The sequence below is a fragment of the Ornithodoros turicata genome, chromosome 10 (genome assembly GCF_037126465.1).
Source record: "Ornithodoros turicata isolate Travis chromosome 10, ASM3712646v1, whole genome shotgun sequence".
Lineage (NCBI taxonomy): Eukaryota > Metazoa > Arthropoda > Arachnida > Ixodida > Argasidae > Ornithodoros > Ornithodoros turicata.
This window is the reverse complement of record NC_088210.1, coordinates 905456-921547: the sequence shown is the minus strand read 5'-3', so window position 1 is coordinate 921547 and position 16092 is coordinate 905456.

Below are 16092 nucleotides of genomic sequence, written 5' to 3'. Positions count from 1 at the left end.
TGTTGCTCAACACACCACCACCGAGTTGAAAAAGGGGACCCGTATGCACGAGGATTATTTTTGAAGAATTACGGTACATATTTGAAATGCAACGTTAGATTGGTTCTACCTTTAGATCGCAACGGTAAACGTCTTCCCGTTTCGTCTGCGAGAACGATCGTCACTGAGGGAATTTCGAGTTGAGACAGGTTAAAATACTGGATGTTATCTAACGTGTAGGTAACGACGTGCTTGTGTTTCTCATAATAAAAGGGTAGTATTTTTAATATCGTTTTTTTCCGCTCCCCACGTAGGTGGGTTCTACGATATCCATGTAGACGATTATGTTGTGAAATGGAAGTTCCAGAAGTACCTCGACTGAGCTCGTGGCATCCTCCTCCTCCTCCCCTGTGAACAGGGTACGCGATTCGAAACCCAAAAGCACGGCCAGGTACTCGGAAAGTCTCAATGTGGTGGTTCCCTCGGAAAGCCGAATTTTACATTTCTGTTCGGCTCGATCGAAGCTGAAGTGCACGCGTTCACCAACGCGTTGGTTAATCGCATCCAGGAGTGCTTGGGGCGTAGCATAATAGCCGGGAGGTAGATGTACTTGTAATGATCGAGGAATTTTCGTCTTGATCACGAAAGAAAATTGACGCGTTACAGGGAGCGAGGTGCGCAGAGTTCCTTCTTGCCCTTCGACGGGTGTGGACTGTAGCAGCTTCTGGGTTCTGGAACGTTGAACTCTTTCGGTGTTTTCAGAGAGTAGACGTTATCCGCGAATTCTAGCGTTGCTTCCACCTTGTGTGATTGGAAATACTTGTTGAGTGTGTTACGAAGGGACGTGGTTTGCGAATTCAAAGTGACGTCGCCGAAAGCAACGGGTACAGCGTGCTCCAATAAGACTGAGGTGGCTTCGCGCTCGCTCATTTTGAGAGGCTTCACCGCACGACCTGATTCGCGTGATGCCAGTAACGAGTCGAGCGCCTGTGCGAGCCGAGGGTCCAATTCCACGGCTTTCACGTCTTCGGATAATACAAAGTCGTATCGCGATTTATTGTACACGAAAGAAACGTTAAATTCCGAAAGGGCTTTTCCCAAATCCCTCTCGAGATCCGAGGTGACGCGAAAAGTTCTCCCGCTTTCGACCGTGTCCTCGAAAGAAACCTCGATTTTTGCATCTTGCTTTTCGTATCCGATATTTAAAAACTCGTTGCTTATGCTGAGATCCATCAGGCCGACTTTATAGCGATCCGAGAGTTGAAGGGGAGTATCGAAAGCTACCGTGAAGGCATTGAGTTTATTCGAAGGAAACTTATTCATGCTGGCGTTCGAGAGGAGGTGGACGTAGATGTCTGACGTCATTTCCCAATCTTGACCACGTCGCTGCTCGGAACCCAACTGTCGTGTTCTTTGTCGTAACCGAACCAGCGAACGAAGGAAAAGCTCCGACCGTTCACTTTCTTCTTTCTCAGCACTTTTGTTACAGGCCGAGGTTGGTTGGCGTCGCGGGTTACGACGAGTACCTCCTCCGGGTAGAAAGATCCATCAACTTCCTTACCCCGGTTATCTTCCAGGTGCACGACGGGAGGGGAGGTGTCTCTCAGGCGGGAGACAGTGAAAATCTGAGGCGACCAACTGCCTTCCGAGCTCTTTTGAAAACCTTTTCTGTGCAGTAGGACCCTCACTTTATCTCCCACATTGAGCTTCTTTTTCACGGAGGGTACAACGGGCTTCCCGTTTATCTTATTGAACAGCTCCAATTCGTTTTCGGGTGTGACTTCGGACGGGCTGATGCCCAAAGTCCTGTGTTTGGTGTTGTTGTAGTCGCGCACGATCTTGGGAAGCGCAGAAACGAAGTGGTATTTTCCGGTTACTCTAAAATAGCGGAATATTCTGTCGCGTAAATTGCGTATCATGCGTTCAGCCTGCGATGCTTTGATTACTGGAGAGAAGGTGGAATACATGTTGACCTTCTTTCGTGACAGATACTCCTTGACGGTCTTGTTGTAGAATTCCCCTCCTCTGTCGCAAAAGATGTGTGTAGGCACGTTACCACCCCGAAAAAGTCGCATCATGGCCTTTTTCATTTCGGCGGGGCGTTTCGTCTTTAGCGGGAGGGTGCGCAGAAAACGGGAGAGGGAATCAATCGCCACGAGAATGTAGCGGTAGCCACCGTTGAATCTCTTGTATTTTGAAAAGTCGGCGAGATCCATTTGCCACACGTCGTTGATCTTGAGCGCGATGATGCGTCTCCTATTAAACTTTCTTCTCACTGGATGGCGAAGGGTGTAGGCGTCCAGCTTTCTGAGAATGGCAAGAGCCTTCTTTTTGCTCAAGTGATGCGCTTTTCTATAGCGGTCCACGCCCCCCAAACCACCCTCTGGTTTCTCATATCCCTCCATAAGTCGTCCACGCAATTGAGGCTTGCTGCTGCTGCTGCTGAGACTCGCGAGGTTTCGGAAGGGAAATCAGGCGCAATAGTTTCGAGACTTTGGGGGACCAGGAAGGTTTCTTCCCCGTCTTACGTTGTAACAAATAATTAACGAGTTCGTAAACGGAAGAGTGCCTCATGGGCTTGCCCGACACGGAGACACAACCCTCGCGATCCCAGGAAATAACTTTTTTAATTCCGAGACGACTCTTTCCGCTTCCTCTTCGTCAACCTCTGGAGAGAGGAGCAAATAGTCAAAGTCCTTTGTAGCGTCGGACGTCTTGTTTTTATTGTCGTAGGGATCGAATCCGTACTGCTTGAGTATGCGGTACAGTGCCTGCAGTATGAGTTTCACTTTGACGTCGTCACTCTCCTTAGAAGAAAGAATATTTCCGATAGAACTGGTCACTTCAATTCTCTTGGCCATTGTCGAAAAGGTTCAACACGGCGGAAAGCAGGAGAGGAACCACCGACGAAAGAACGCCCTGCCCTCGCTGCTGAGACATATAGTGCTCCAAACGTTGCGGATTCTTGTGAAGCTTTTTGTATGCGAGCCGGCGTAAGAAGCGTTTGTGCTTCTTCAAACGCGCGAACGTATCTGAAGCCAACGACACTTTTCCGTTCAATACATTGAGACAAATTTCGGGGAGGTGTTTCATGTCGGAGGAGGAAGAACGTCTCAAGACGTGACGACAGCGCGGAGGGGGCAAAGTGGAAAGTACTTTGACTAAAGTGAGATGAGGACGGAGATTCATTTCGGAGCGTAGATATATTGACGTTCACCCGGAAAAATATTGCTACGCAACCTGTGGTCCTCGTGCGTATAGTTGTGAAGATCCACGAGTAAATAAGCGTGGGGTGACGACATCGCTTGTTTATATGCGTCCAGAAAATACTCTAATCTTTTTCTACCGAATAGCTGTTGGCCGAAATGTTCCATCTGGTGCACGCTGCGCCCGGTGCGCCACAGGACGACGTAACTGGCGTTGTAGGATATAGTTCTAAAATGACTACTGTTGAAAAAGATGTTTTGTACGAGTAAGAAGATCGACGCGTTGGCGTGGTGAGAACCCCGAATGAAAAGATCGGTCACCTCCTTCAAGGAATTGGCGTCGGTCATATGATCGTCGACGATGATGAGCGTGGCGCGCGACGTATCCCACTCGCGAGGTAGCTCCTTGGTAAATTTTACGGAGTCCCCAAATTCGTCCTGCATGCTGGGCGACGCATATTTCTGCACGTAGAATATTTGCGAGGGAGGCTTGTCCACGACGTTGTTCAGGTTCCTTAACACGTTCGTTACGAATGTGGATTTACCGCACATGGAGGGGCCACTTAAAATACAACGAAAAGGATGGCGGAAACGAAAAGGTTCGGGGTTAGACATGACGTGTGTGCACACGTTGCGCGAAGAAAAAGAAGAGACTGAGACTTGTAGAGAAATACATCTCTTTTATTTACATGTCGTCATCGTCGTCCTTTAGGTCCGAACTGCGTTCCCAATGCAGATTATCCAGACTATAGGTGGACTTTTTTCTCGTCAGTCTGTCCGCCGCTAAGACGCGGTCGAGCGTCTTCATCTTGTCCTGACACATTTCTTGACGTGCTTGCAACCATTCCAAGCGGTGGACTTAAAAAGCTTCCTCCACGATTCCGCGAATAAATTCGCGAAGTTCTTCGTTTTTTGTCTCTTCCTGGCGACGGCGAGAAACGCAGGAGAATAAACCACACATGGTGTTTTCCAAGTATTGGTCTGAATGATAGCGCGCGCAAAGCGCGCTCTCCCTTTATACGGCGCTTCCAAATAAAAAACGTAAAGGAATGGGCGTCAGAACGAAAGCGAATCCAGCAGCACCACCACCGTGCTCGAAGCGCATGCGCGAGACGTGAAGGGCGACGAGACCAAAACCGAAACGTCCGACGGCAGACGTGGTGGCGCTGCGAGCGCGCGCGCGCGCGCGTGTGACGTATGCTCCGCGAAGAGGGCGCCAGATTCAGTTTTCTGTTTGCCTCTCGTCGGGTGCGGACGTGTGGCGCGTCGCTCGTATCGTGACCGTTGATGTGATGGTGAACTCTTTAGTCATGTAAAGAAGATGGAGGGCGGTGTGTGTGCATACAGATATGCTTGGATGTTGGTGAGTTGTCGTTTTAATACTTCTTCTTCTTCTCTTGTCACGTTTACTTACCCCCTAACTGCGATTACTTGTGAGCGTCTATTGGAGTAGTGTATGTTTGTCGATTTATCTTGTTACGATTAGCAGAAAGTCTTCCCCTTGTTGTTATTATTCTTGTCCGTGCATGCCCAAACATGTTCGCAATTCCCTTGTACGCCATTCTGTCAATGACCCTTGTTGCTATTGTCGTCAGTGCATGCCCTCACATATTCGCGATGGAGAAAATTTTGTGTGTGTGTGTGTCTGTTTTCGCGCGTGTTTTCCCCTCGTTAGCACTTTTTTTGTTTTTTTCTGCATTCCACGGAAGTCCCCATGATGACAGCGGTGCTGCCACCTGGCGTGATGCTTTCCGACCTGCCTGGTGTGACGCTTTGCAAATGGCGGCGCCCATGGGCTGATGCTGTTACCGAACCTGGACTGACACATTAATGAATTGAATATGTATAGTAATGACTTGAATTATTAAATGAGTTTAGAAAGTGTATTTATGCGTATGTGCGCTTCTTTTCGTGTGTCTCGTTATAGAATAACACAACTTAACGAGAATTTGATATTTTCCTCCTCTCTCTCTCTCGTTGGAATGAATAGTAATTGAATTTATTAATTGAAAATTATATTCTACGCTCTGTTATCGCATTCTTATGCGTGTATGAGCGATTTTAAGTGAAAAAATCGAAAAAAAAAATAAAAATTGGGTGGGGTGGAAATTGCAAAATTGGGGTAACAGGGGGGTGACAGAGGAAGAAGGTATCAAATTGCTCGTTAAGTTGTGTTTATCCAATACTACTGTCATCATTACTCATGTACTCGATACAATATCGCTTAACATGCACAGGAGCAGGTATAAAGCTCTGCGAACGGGACGGCTCTCGTTGCTTAATCCTGGATGTGAAAAGGATCCTGCCCCAATGGACGCGTATAGGAACTCCGAGTACATTGAGCTCGTACCGTACTATGAACTTTTCCAAAAAGTGCAATAGAAAATGTCACGCGTGGCTTCTGTGTGTTTTACGCATGCACGCCTCTCTTGAGTGCATCGGTAGTCCTTGTTCTAAAGGCGACGCTTCAAGTTAGGCGCTTTCGCTTATCATCTTTTCAATTGAGCAGTTCTAGTAATTGGGGCGCTCGACGAAAACCAAAGCTATATGGAATCCAGCAAAGTTACCCAGCATAAAGGAAGTACCATCACTACTTTACATTCGCTACCGTGAAACGTGCCCGATTACCAAACTAGCTTATTATGTGTATCTTATGCTTTGCTTTTATGTTGCATAACACTAATATGAGTTCATGCTTCCTGCACAAGAAAATTCGTTCAGCAAGAAGAGTACTGAAGTAAGTACCTATAGGAATTGTTGTGTCGCGTGAGAATTGGAGGAATAAAGGTGCACTGTGTGCCTTCCTGAATTTTCTCTGATCTGACAAACCTCAAAGCCCAATGAAACTGGAGTAGGATTATTGTTATCGTACTTCGCCTTGTATTTCTCTCTCTCTTTATTTTTATTATTTTTTTGTAGTTTATTTGGTTGCACGCAAAAGAAATAGTCGATATTACAAAAAATAGCGCCATGAAGTTTAACCGTTTTCTTGCTTGACCACGTTTCACCCAGGGGACTCCTGTATCGTTCGTGGCAAAGCCTAAGAAACATAATCGATATTCGCATGTAGCCACAGGTGCTCCAACACCTTCTAGATACGGATGAGGCCTGAGCGCTTCGCTGCAAGGCCATTACCAGTATGCCAGTATTTGGCTGGCTATAGAAGTCATAACGATATGACAAGGCAGCACATCGACAGTGGACGATCGGCTTGATCTGTACTTACAAGGTGTTTTGTGCTCCCGGTCAGATGACGTATGGCGGGCGTCCTCCTCGAACAAAAACGTCAGAGATTGCTTGCGAGATTACGTAGTTGACAGAGCAGGTATCATCAAATGTTAAGCAGTGCCTCTCTATTTCGCGCAGTAGTGTTTCAAGTTGCTAAACGAGTGCTGTGAAAGACAGCGGCAACAGTAGTAAAGAGAGGGTCAGAGGCTAGGCCAGGGCGAAACTCAGACATGGACTCCTGAACCCTGCGCGCACTCGCGGCGCGTGTGCGGAGGTTTGCCCGCGCGCTTATAACATGCAGAGACATGCAAAGGATAGCCATACACAAAAAAGTACAAGTGAAAATATATTTATTAAAGTCAATAGAGCAAGGAATTATGATGTGATTCTGTGTGGAGGAGCGAGGGCGGCGTATGCCTTTTTGTGTCAACCCTGCCCTGACCCCTGCGCGTATTCGCGGCGCGTGTGCGGAGGGTTGTTATCGGCAGGGGAGGGCTGCGCGTGCGCTTATCGTAGCGTATTTTTCAGCCTGGGCCGACTTCACTTTTTTTTTGTTCAACAGGTGGGCGGTTTACATGCAGAGACATGCAAAGAAGGGTCATACACAAAAAGTACAACTGAAAATATATTTATTAAAGTCAATAGTGCAAGGAATTATGCTGTGACTCTGTGTGGAGGAGAAAAACCCAGAAATCTGACACAAAAGAAACACAATAAATCTAACAAATAATATACTTATCAAAGGTACGATACAATAGCATTGAATAGGTATCACAGATCAAACACAATATTTTTTATTACTTGTAATCACGCAAGTCTTCAATGAATCAGAAGGGATAGCACATTTAATCAAAGAAGGTATCCTTAATACGTTTACAATCAAAATTACAAATTAAAAAAGCCTGAAATGTGAGAACGTGATAGGGGTAAGTAATTTCGAGCACAATATGAAAGCTAAGTTTAATATTCCAACATGACACAATTAATCAGTTTCTTCAACAGCATAGACATAAGGCAATAATTCGAATCAACACATAGCATTAATATAGAACCAAACCGACACGTACGGAAATAATAGCTACACCATAACAAAATGAGAAACGGTCACCACATTTAATCAAAGAAGATATGCTTAATCAATATGATTACAAACAAAATTATAAGTTGTATTATAAAAAGTCTAATATTCCTATATGTGAGAACCATCAATGCAATAGCGGGAAGTTCAGTTAGTTGTAAGTAATTAACTGTGAACAGCAGAGACTATGGGACACAAACGACACGAACAGAAAAGGAAATAAAATCATCATTCAGAAAATCAGAAGAAAAAATCAAACTCATCAGAAAATAGACATGTTAAAAATTAACTTCACCACATAGCACGATCCTAGCCAACAACCAGATCAGACCACAGAACACGAACGACACGAGCACAAGAGTAGTAATGACTGGACACAGACTGTCCGCAACGCTACAAGGCTTCTGGACACGTTTAATTAGCAATTAGAGCTAATTGGGACCCCCACATTATTCAGGACCCTCCAGGGAGTCATTACACTAATTGGGGAGCATTTAAGACGTGTCCAGACCACCCTGTGCGTTGCGGACAACCTATGTCAATAAAAAATAAAAAATAGGTAGAAAATAAAATAAAAAGATACAAATAGAGTGGAGAGAAGCAATTTATTCGGAAATCAACGATGCCGCGGCGAAGAAGCCGTTCCGCAACACCCGCCATGTTGGTAGTTGGCGACGGGCAGTTGCAGAGATCGACAACAGGTGGCCACTTAGTTGCAAGGCATCACACCAGATGGCGCCACCATCATAGCTCTAAGCGAGAAAGACAGAACAAGACACTAGCGGCATGTAGAAAATGGCAGCACTGCTAAACAAGTCTAGACATGCGAGAGAAAAGGTTTAACACACAGTACACATCGGCGAAAAGGCAATCGACTAGGCCTAACCACAGCGCCTCAACACTATACACCTAACACAAGGCGGGAACGGCTAAACAACAGCTTGCTCTCCGCTAAACAAGTCTAAACATGCAAGAAAAAGGCTTAACACGAGCGCGGTCAAACATCGACAAATCACTCGTTGGTCACCGCTAAACATGGGAAACATGCGAGAAAAGGAGCACGGCAAATCAGTCACCTTTTCCCCCGCGGCGACTGCTCATCAGCCAGGCAGAAACTGAGCGAGCGCGGAGCACCCGAGAGTACGTCTGCTCTCCGCGACAGCCAGCCAGAAACTGAGCGAGCGCAGGGACTGCGGAGCACCCGAGCACACATCTGCTCTCCGCGACAGCCAGACAGAAACTGACTGCGGCGACGCGACGCGGCAGCTACGCATACGCGCGCGCTCCTAGCGCCCTCTGCGCCGCCGCCCGCCCGTGGGTATTTTCGGCTTCGGCTCTCTGCTGCGTGCGCGCTCCTAGCGGCGACGGGTGGCTTCTGAGTTTCGGTTTCACTCTCCTTTCTTTGCGCGCGCGTTTATCTGTATAAAGGCAGCACGCACCGCGCTCGCGTCATCAATACATGAAGATGTTCAGCTACCACACATTACAAAATTGTTCCCGCACCCACGCTTCTTGGGAAGAAGTGGAGAAGGAATGTTTCAACAGCGAAAGTCCCCGCAACGAGCTCGTCATCACTGGTTTTAGCTACGTGATAGACATGGTAGGCTTTGGCAATATAGGAGAGATCTCGCCGGGGCCACTGCAGGATATGGTGCGTCGGATCTACGCCCGTTACAAGAACGTCTGCATAACGGTTCCTGACGGACCCCTGGGACTGATGAGCGAATTTGTGAGCTTGTCCAACGCAGAATTCAACTACATCGCTACAGACATCGTGGACCTTCTCGCTCGTGCCATCGCTCATATTAAGCACGCCCTACGGAAGCAGCGACATTTGCAAGCAGTCTACATCGCCAACTTTGTCACTGATTTATTGAAATACCAATTGGTTATTGACATGCAACGCGTTAAACAGTCCGAATAACTTTGACGAGACTGTGTTTTCTTTCACTGAAACATCTTTATTGAATACATACAAATGACTTGGTCGATAGATGCCTGCTCTTTGTTCCACGGTCTCACGATTCACAAGGGCGCTCACGGTCTTTCTTGCCCAATGCTGTACAAGGACGGGACGTACTGCTATACAGGAAGGTAGTTTGGGCTATCGCTATATTTGGTCTATAGCTTGGGCTGGACGGCTGTTCCTGTGCTGCATGATATGCGATGACGACAGAATTGGTTCCTATTGGTTCCTGAAAAACAATGTCATACATAGAATGCACTCTCACAGCAGAGACGGTCAACTTACATTTTGCTCCACGAAACGCCTCGCGTCGTGGATGGATGCCCCTTATGGGCTTTCGATCAATCGACATAGAACCAGGGCGTCTCCTTCCTCTCGCATTGCACTGGTAGCGTCTGTACTTTGGACACCGCACCTTTTTTCTTTGCGATATCGCATATGATGTTGACGATGACAACCAAACAAAAAATGAGAGAAGGATTTAATTTAACCCCAATTTGAAATAATTCTCCCTTTAAGAACTCCTTAATTTTGTATAATCAATATGGACTCTAATTAAATTCGTGTTATGCACGAATTCTCCCCCGTTTTTAAATAATCTAACGAAAAATGAGAGAAGGAGTTCAATTTTGAATAAGGCCAGATTAAAATGTGCCCCCAAATCTTCCCTATTACACCTAATCAGAATTCATATTAGCCATAAACTCTCTTACCCCTTCCCAATTTTGACTGGTGCAGGGGATGCACCACAATTACCCATTACGCCTAACCAGAATTCATGTTTCCCATGAATTCACGCCCCTACCCAATTTTGAATATGTGGGTGATGCTCCCCCTAATTTTGAAGTTCACGGAGCCTAATCGGACCTCATGTTGGGCAGGAAGTCTCTCCCCCAATTTGAAAAAGTTCCCCCGAGTGTACCTAGCAAATAGAGAAAAAGAGGCATTAATCAAACAATGATCTAAACACATACAAATGCACTTACCTCCTGCGCAAGCAGACCGAACGTTGTGGTGACATCGTCGACATCATCATCTTTAACTGCGGTCTATCCCACGCTCGCTTTTATACGCAGGACCTGTGGTTTCCTATTCTTCTATTGTATTGGGGCAGAGAGAGAGGGTCGCGTGATGCGAAAGACGATATGCATTTATTGTCTGTCGTGTTTACATGGGTTGTTCGTGGTCTTCCATAAGAACCCAGGGATCCAATCTAGTAATAAAGGACCAGAATAAGGATTCTACAAAAAAAAACACATTCAAAAACACTCACGGTATTTGACTCGCCATCCAGCGTTCAGCGAGTTCTCTCCAACCCGCTGCACTCGCTCTGTTCCACTGGTGCAGCAGGGAGTAGAGGAGGTGCTCCACTTCCCCAAAGCTTAAAGGGGCAGTACCTTCTAGCGGTAAAGTCTGCTCCTTTAAGCTTTGGGGCACTCTGAAAAAGAGCTCTCCCTCTAGTCCCCGCTGCACAGCGATTTCTCGCCACTCCGTGGTGTAGCACGCCATGAGCACTTCTGTGGTGGCAATCTCTATGTCCTTTTCGTCTACGATCGCGAGCGTTTGCAAAAACGACTCCATATCCAAGCGGGGGACATCTCCCCCCGCACCGGGGATCAGCTGGAAGAATAGCTGTACAATGTGTGTGACAGTGAAACCTACAGAGGAACGTTAGGTATTAGAAAGGAACTATTTCTAAACAAGAAGAGATAGAGAAACACTTACCAAATGGTGGACGAATGTGGACCAGAAGGTCCAAAATTGTCTGGAACGTAAGCAGCATTGTCTCGGCTGTCTTGATTCGGGGATAGTTGACGAGGGGGTTACGGGGGGATGACCATCTTATACTACAGGGTTCTCACGCTCGCACTAACGCAATTTATATCATATCCAACGATTACATAAATCCGTCACTTTGCTTCTGTGACAAGACGCCGCCCTTTGTTCCTCTAATATCGTGCGAGGAGGAGGAGGAGGAGGGGAGACACAGGGGGTTCGAGACCAGACACGTTCAAGGACTACAAAGACGGAGAGAGAGAGAGAGGGGGGAACGGCTGTCACATCCTGTGTAACCGTCCCAGAGTGGGATTCGAACCCAGGATCCTTTTACACTGGGCGCGACACACTAAACACCAGTCTAATTCGTACTGTGCGACGTTGTTCGTATTGCGGGGTTCGTGTCTACACACGCCACAACATGTTCAAACACATCCAAACATGTTCAAACACGTTCAATGACGTCATAGAGAGGGAGAGAGGATCTAGTGTGTCCAGGAGCGACTTCGACGGTTTGCCCCCCGTGTCTGAATATGTTCAAACACGTCCTAACATGTCCAAACACGTTCAATGACGTCATAGAGAGTGAGAGGAAAAGCTTTACTATGAATGACGAAGCGAACGTTTGGTAGATCCTCGTAAGTAATACCCATGACGTCATCGTCCATGACGTCGAAATGTTTGAAGAGTTTCGTTTCCAGTGTACAACACTTTTGCTGCGCGTGAAGTCGGTTTTTTCCCGCCTCACATATTTCGGCAGATTGGCAGCGCCCGTTTCTTCTGCACCAATTGTGGTGGATTGTGCTCCAAAGGTATGCTTCCTCGTTATTTTTTAATACGTTCTATAACCGTTCACATTTTTTCAGAGCAAAAGCATTGGACGGACCGATTAATTCGCCCGTTTCTCGGCTGTGGGACGGTACCGTTCGACGTACGTTGCGAAGGACTTCGACTATTGAAGGAAGATGGAGAAGATGGACCATCAGTGTCACTCTGTGACTGAAGAAGATTGTACGTGCGTGTTTGAGATTAAAAAGACACGCGTTTCTCACGCTCCTTTCATTGCAGATTACGAATAGCTACTGACGGGAGATCTACCCCTGGTCCTAACCTTCAAGCCTCCTCCGAAGACCTTCTTTTTGCGGATCGGATATCAACTGACTACCTGTCGTTGCGGTGGACTCTGGTCGAGAAACCCCAGCCATTGGTTAGACTCGAGCCTTCGTCCGTATTTGGGCTGCCTTCCCGGCTACAAAACCAAAGCTGGAGCCTAATTCATGTGTAACCTCTCACGAGAAATAAAAAAGGTTGTCTACTCTCATTCCGTCTCAGTGATGACGCCCGAGCAGAGGTTTGCAACCTTTGTGCAAACGCGAATGTATCGTGACTTGCTGCGATTACGCGATTATATTCACGGCGATAGCTGCAAGGGTGACTTTCGCTCGATTCTCAACACGATACACTTACGTCTGTTCACCATCAGTGGGAAGATTGCAAAGAAAATGAAGCGTTTCGTAGATTACAAGCTCGAGCTGTTGGAAAAGTATAGACGAGGAGAGACAGTCGACCCGTGTCTCATCAACGCGGGTTTCAACCGACCTATCGTCATTCGCTACTGGTTTCTCCACACATCCCTCGACGTCACGGTGCAGACCGGCGACGACGAGCGTCGGGTCAGCTCGTTGGAGGATCGTCTTGCAAGCGCCTTCTGTATGTCGTGAAAAAATAAATAGACTATTTTACGAAACGAGTTCGCTCACGAGGGGACGTTTTATTGTTTCGTCATTCTCTTCGAGGTTACAGGAAAACATGGATACACAATTTTTCAAGCTGTAGCGTTTCGTCATGCGCGTGGCTACGTAAATACAAAAAAGCCTGCAGTAAGGCGAAAAGGGTGATTGAATACACTTGTCGTTATACTCGTCCACTGCAGGTAAAGTCCTTCGAAGGTTTACTTCGATGGGGGGAAGTCCGTAGCTGTCGAAAAACACGGCAGACCCGTCGTAGTTTTTCAGGTAGAGCACCCAGTGCTGCCCGCGCTTTCTTCGCTCTTCGGTATTGATGATTAAATAGCCAAGCTAGCGTAAAACAAAGGCTTCGTCGGAATCGCAAATGCCTCTCAGCATGGAGGAAGCGAGGGGGTTCAGGTACACGAGTTCCAAGATGTCGCTCTCGTACATCTTTTCTATGGGAAGGTGACCGTACGGTCCTTGTCAACGCACATGAGCTTGGGACACTCGGAAATCAAGAGAACGTGATCGCGTGTGGAAGGGCGTTAGCGAAGCATATTTGCAGGCGAACGTTTCCTTTTCGCCACTCGTTCAAATGCGAAGGAGAAGAACACTTGTCCACGTCCAAGTTGAAGTAGAGAAGGAACCCGTTCATTTTAAATCGTTCGTAGCTATACTTGAAATGTTTCTCTCCCAGTTATTGCAAGAAGTTAAAGTAGAGAATTTTGACGAGGTCGTTCTTAAAGTCGTACTCGGCTCGCACTTGCTGTCCGTCCACGGAGAGCATCGAATGAGACAGGTCGTAATGGCGGAATTTGTAGGGGTTCGATTGGATGTCGCCGAGAAAGTCGGACGTGGCGAGCAGGGCGACGCATAATTTGGAAGGTACCCTTTCGGGGTAAACGTTTTCAAAGTGAGCATCCAAGCTCCCGGCACTCAAGCTCCGCACCTTGGTTTCCAATCCGCGTAACACGTAGATGGCCGGCGTGGTCTGAAGCCGCCGCTCGTATTCCAAAAACAAAGAAGGTGCCAGCGTCACCTTTTTCAAGTGTAACGCCATTTCTTTAATGTTCACCTCGTAATTGTACATTTTCTTGTCGTTGGGGACCGATATGACTTTAAATTCGTCGTTGGTTAACAGGAAAACGACGCGAATTTCGACTGCAGGTACCATCAGGCGTGGCTGTTGAAACAGGTCGGTATTGATCTGACCGACCAGGTTAAAGTATTTTCCACCCTTCATCGCATCGTAACGTTGTTTCGGACCGCGAGACGAGACGTCGTAATCGTTCTTTAAATGTTCGTTGTCCTCGACATAGAGTCCAGCCGCGTGCACTGTTTCTTGAACCAGTGGTGTGGAATGAAGCACGACGTCCAAAATACTCCTGTAGGTGCACAACTCGTTGGAACTGACGAGCTTGTTGTTTGCATAAACGTTGACCGTCTTAAACATGCCGCTCAACAGATGGTTTATTGGGAAAACGACATCTTTCTCGTCCATTTCTTCCCCATCGTCGCGAACAATGCGGTCAAAGACACGAAGCTACCGTAGAGATCCAAGTGTGCCCTTTGTAAATTTTGAATACAAAACTTGATCACGGAATTATTTACTCCGTTAACTGGATAAAAAAGTATCTTCCACGCCGTATTGAATGGAAGGGGGTTCGAATATCATCACATCACTCGTTAGACAGATTGGCGTCTGTATTTTTCCTTTCGTTGACGTCATGATTGACGGAGCGCGCACAGCGGATGTGTGACCTTTACGGCGTACCAAAGATATCTGCAGGTGCGTCGTGTGTCGGCGACTTTTGTTGTCCTTTGCGGCATTTCTTCCCATTGTTGTTTCCAGAGTCCTCCATGGAATCCAGCACGTCTCTCCCCGTTGCTATGGCCGCCTTTTAAACTGCGCGCGATATTCCTTCGCCATCGGCCAAATTCCGCGCCAAGCGCTTCAACGTTCTTTTGGCGATCGGTTTTATTTGCTGCCAGATGGGAACGATAAACTTGGATATGTTGCTCAACACACCGCCCCCTCGTTGGAAAAGGGGTCCCCTGTACACTGGAATTATTTTGGGGGAATTACGGTACGTATTTGAAATGCAACGTTAGATTGGTTCTGCCTTTGGACCGCAACGGAAAACGTCTTCCCGTTTCGTTCATGAGAATGATCGTCACTGAGGGAATTTCGAATTGAGACAGGTTAAAATATTGGATGTTATCTAACGTGTAGGTGACGACGTGCTTGTCTTTCTCGTAATAAAAGGGTAGAGTTTTTAATATCGGTTTTTTCCCGCTCCCCACGTACGTGGGTTCCACGATATCCATGTAGACGATTATGTTGTGAAACGGGGGTTCATGGAGTACCTCGACGGAGCTCGTGGCATCCTCCTCCTCCTCCCTTGTGAACACGGTACGCGATTCGAAGCCCAAAAGCATGGCCAGGTACTTGGAAAGTCAGGTTGGAGGTGCCTCGGAAGCCGAAAGTCGAAGCTGAAGCGCGCGCGTTCGCCTACGCGCTGGTTAATCGGATCCGGAAGTGCTTGCGGCGTCGCATAATAGCTGGGAGGCAGATGTACTTGCAAAGATCGAGGAATTTTCGTCTTGGTCGTGAACGAAAATTGGCGCGCTACGGGGAGAGAGACGCGTAGCGTTTCTCCGTGTCCCTCGACGGGTGTGAGATGTAGCAGCTTGACAAAGGGTTCCGGTACGTGCAACCCTTTCGGCGTTTTCAGAGAGTAGACGTTATCCGCGAATTCTAGCAAGGCGTCCAGCTTGTGCGTCTGGAAATACTTGTTGAGTGTGTTACGTAGGGACGTGGTTTCCGAATTCAAAGTGACGTCGCCGAAAGCGACGGGTGCGACCTGCTCCAATAAGATGGAGGTGGCTTCGCGTTCACTCAATTTGGGAGGCTTCACCACACGACCTGCTTCGCGGGACGCTAGCGAGGCGTCGAGCGCCTGTGGGAGCCGAGGGTCCAATTCCACGGCCTTCACGTCCACGGGTAAGACGAAGTCGTATCGCGATTTATTGTACGCGAAAGAAACGTTGAATTCCGAAAGGGCTTTTCCCAAATCCCTCTCGAGATCCGAGGTGACACGAAAAGTTCTCCCGGCTTCGACCGTGTCC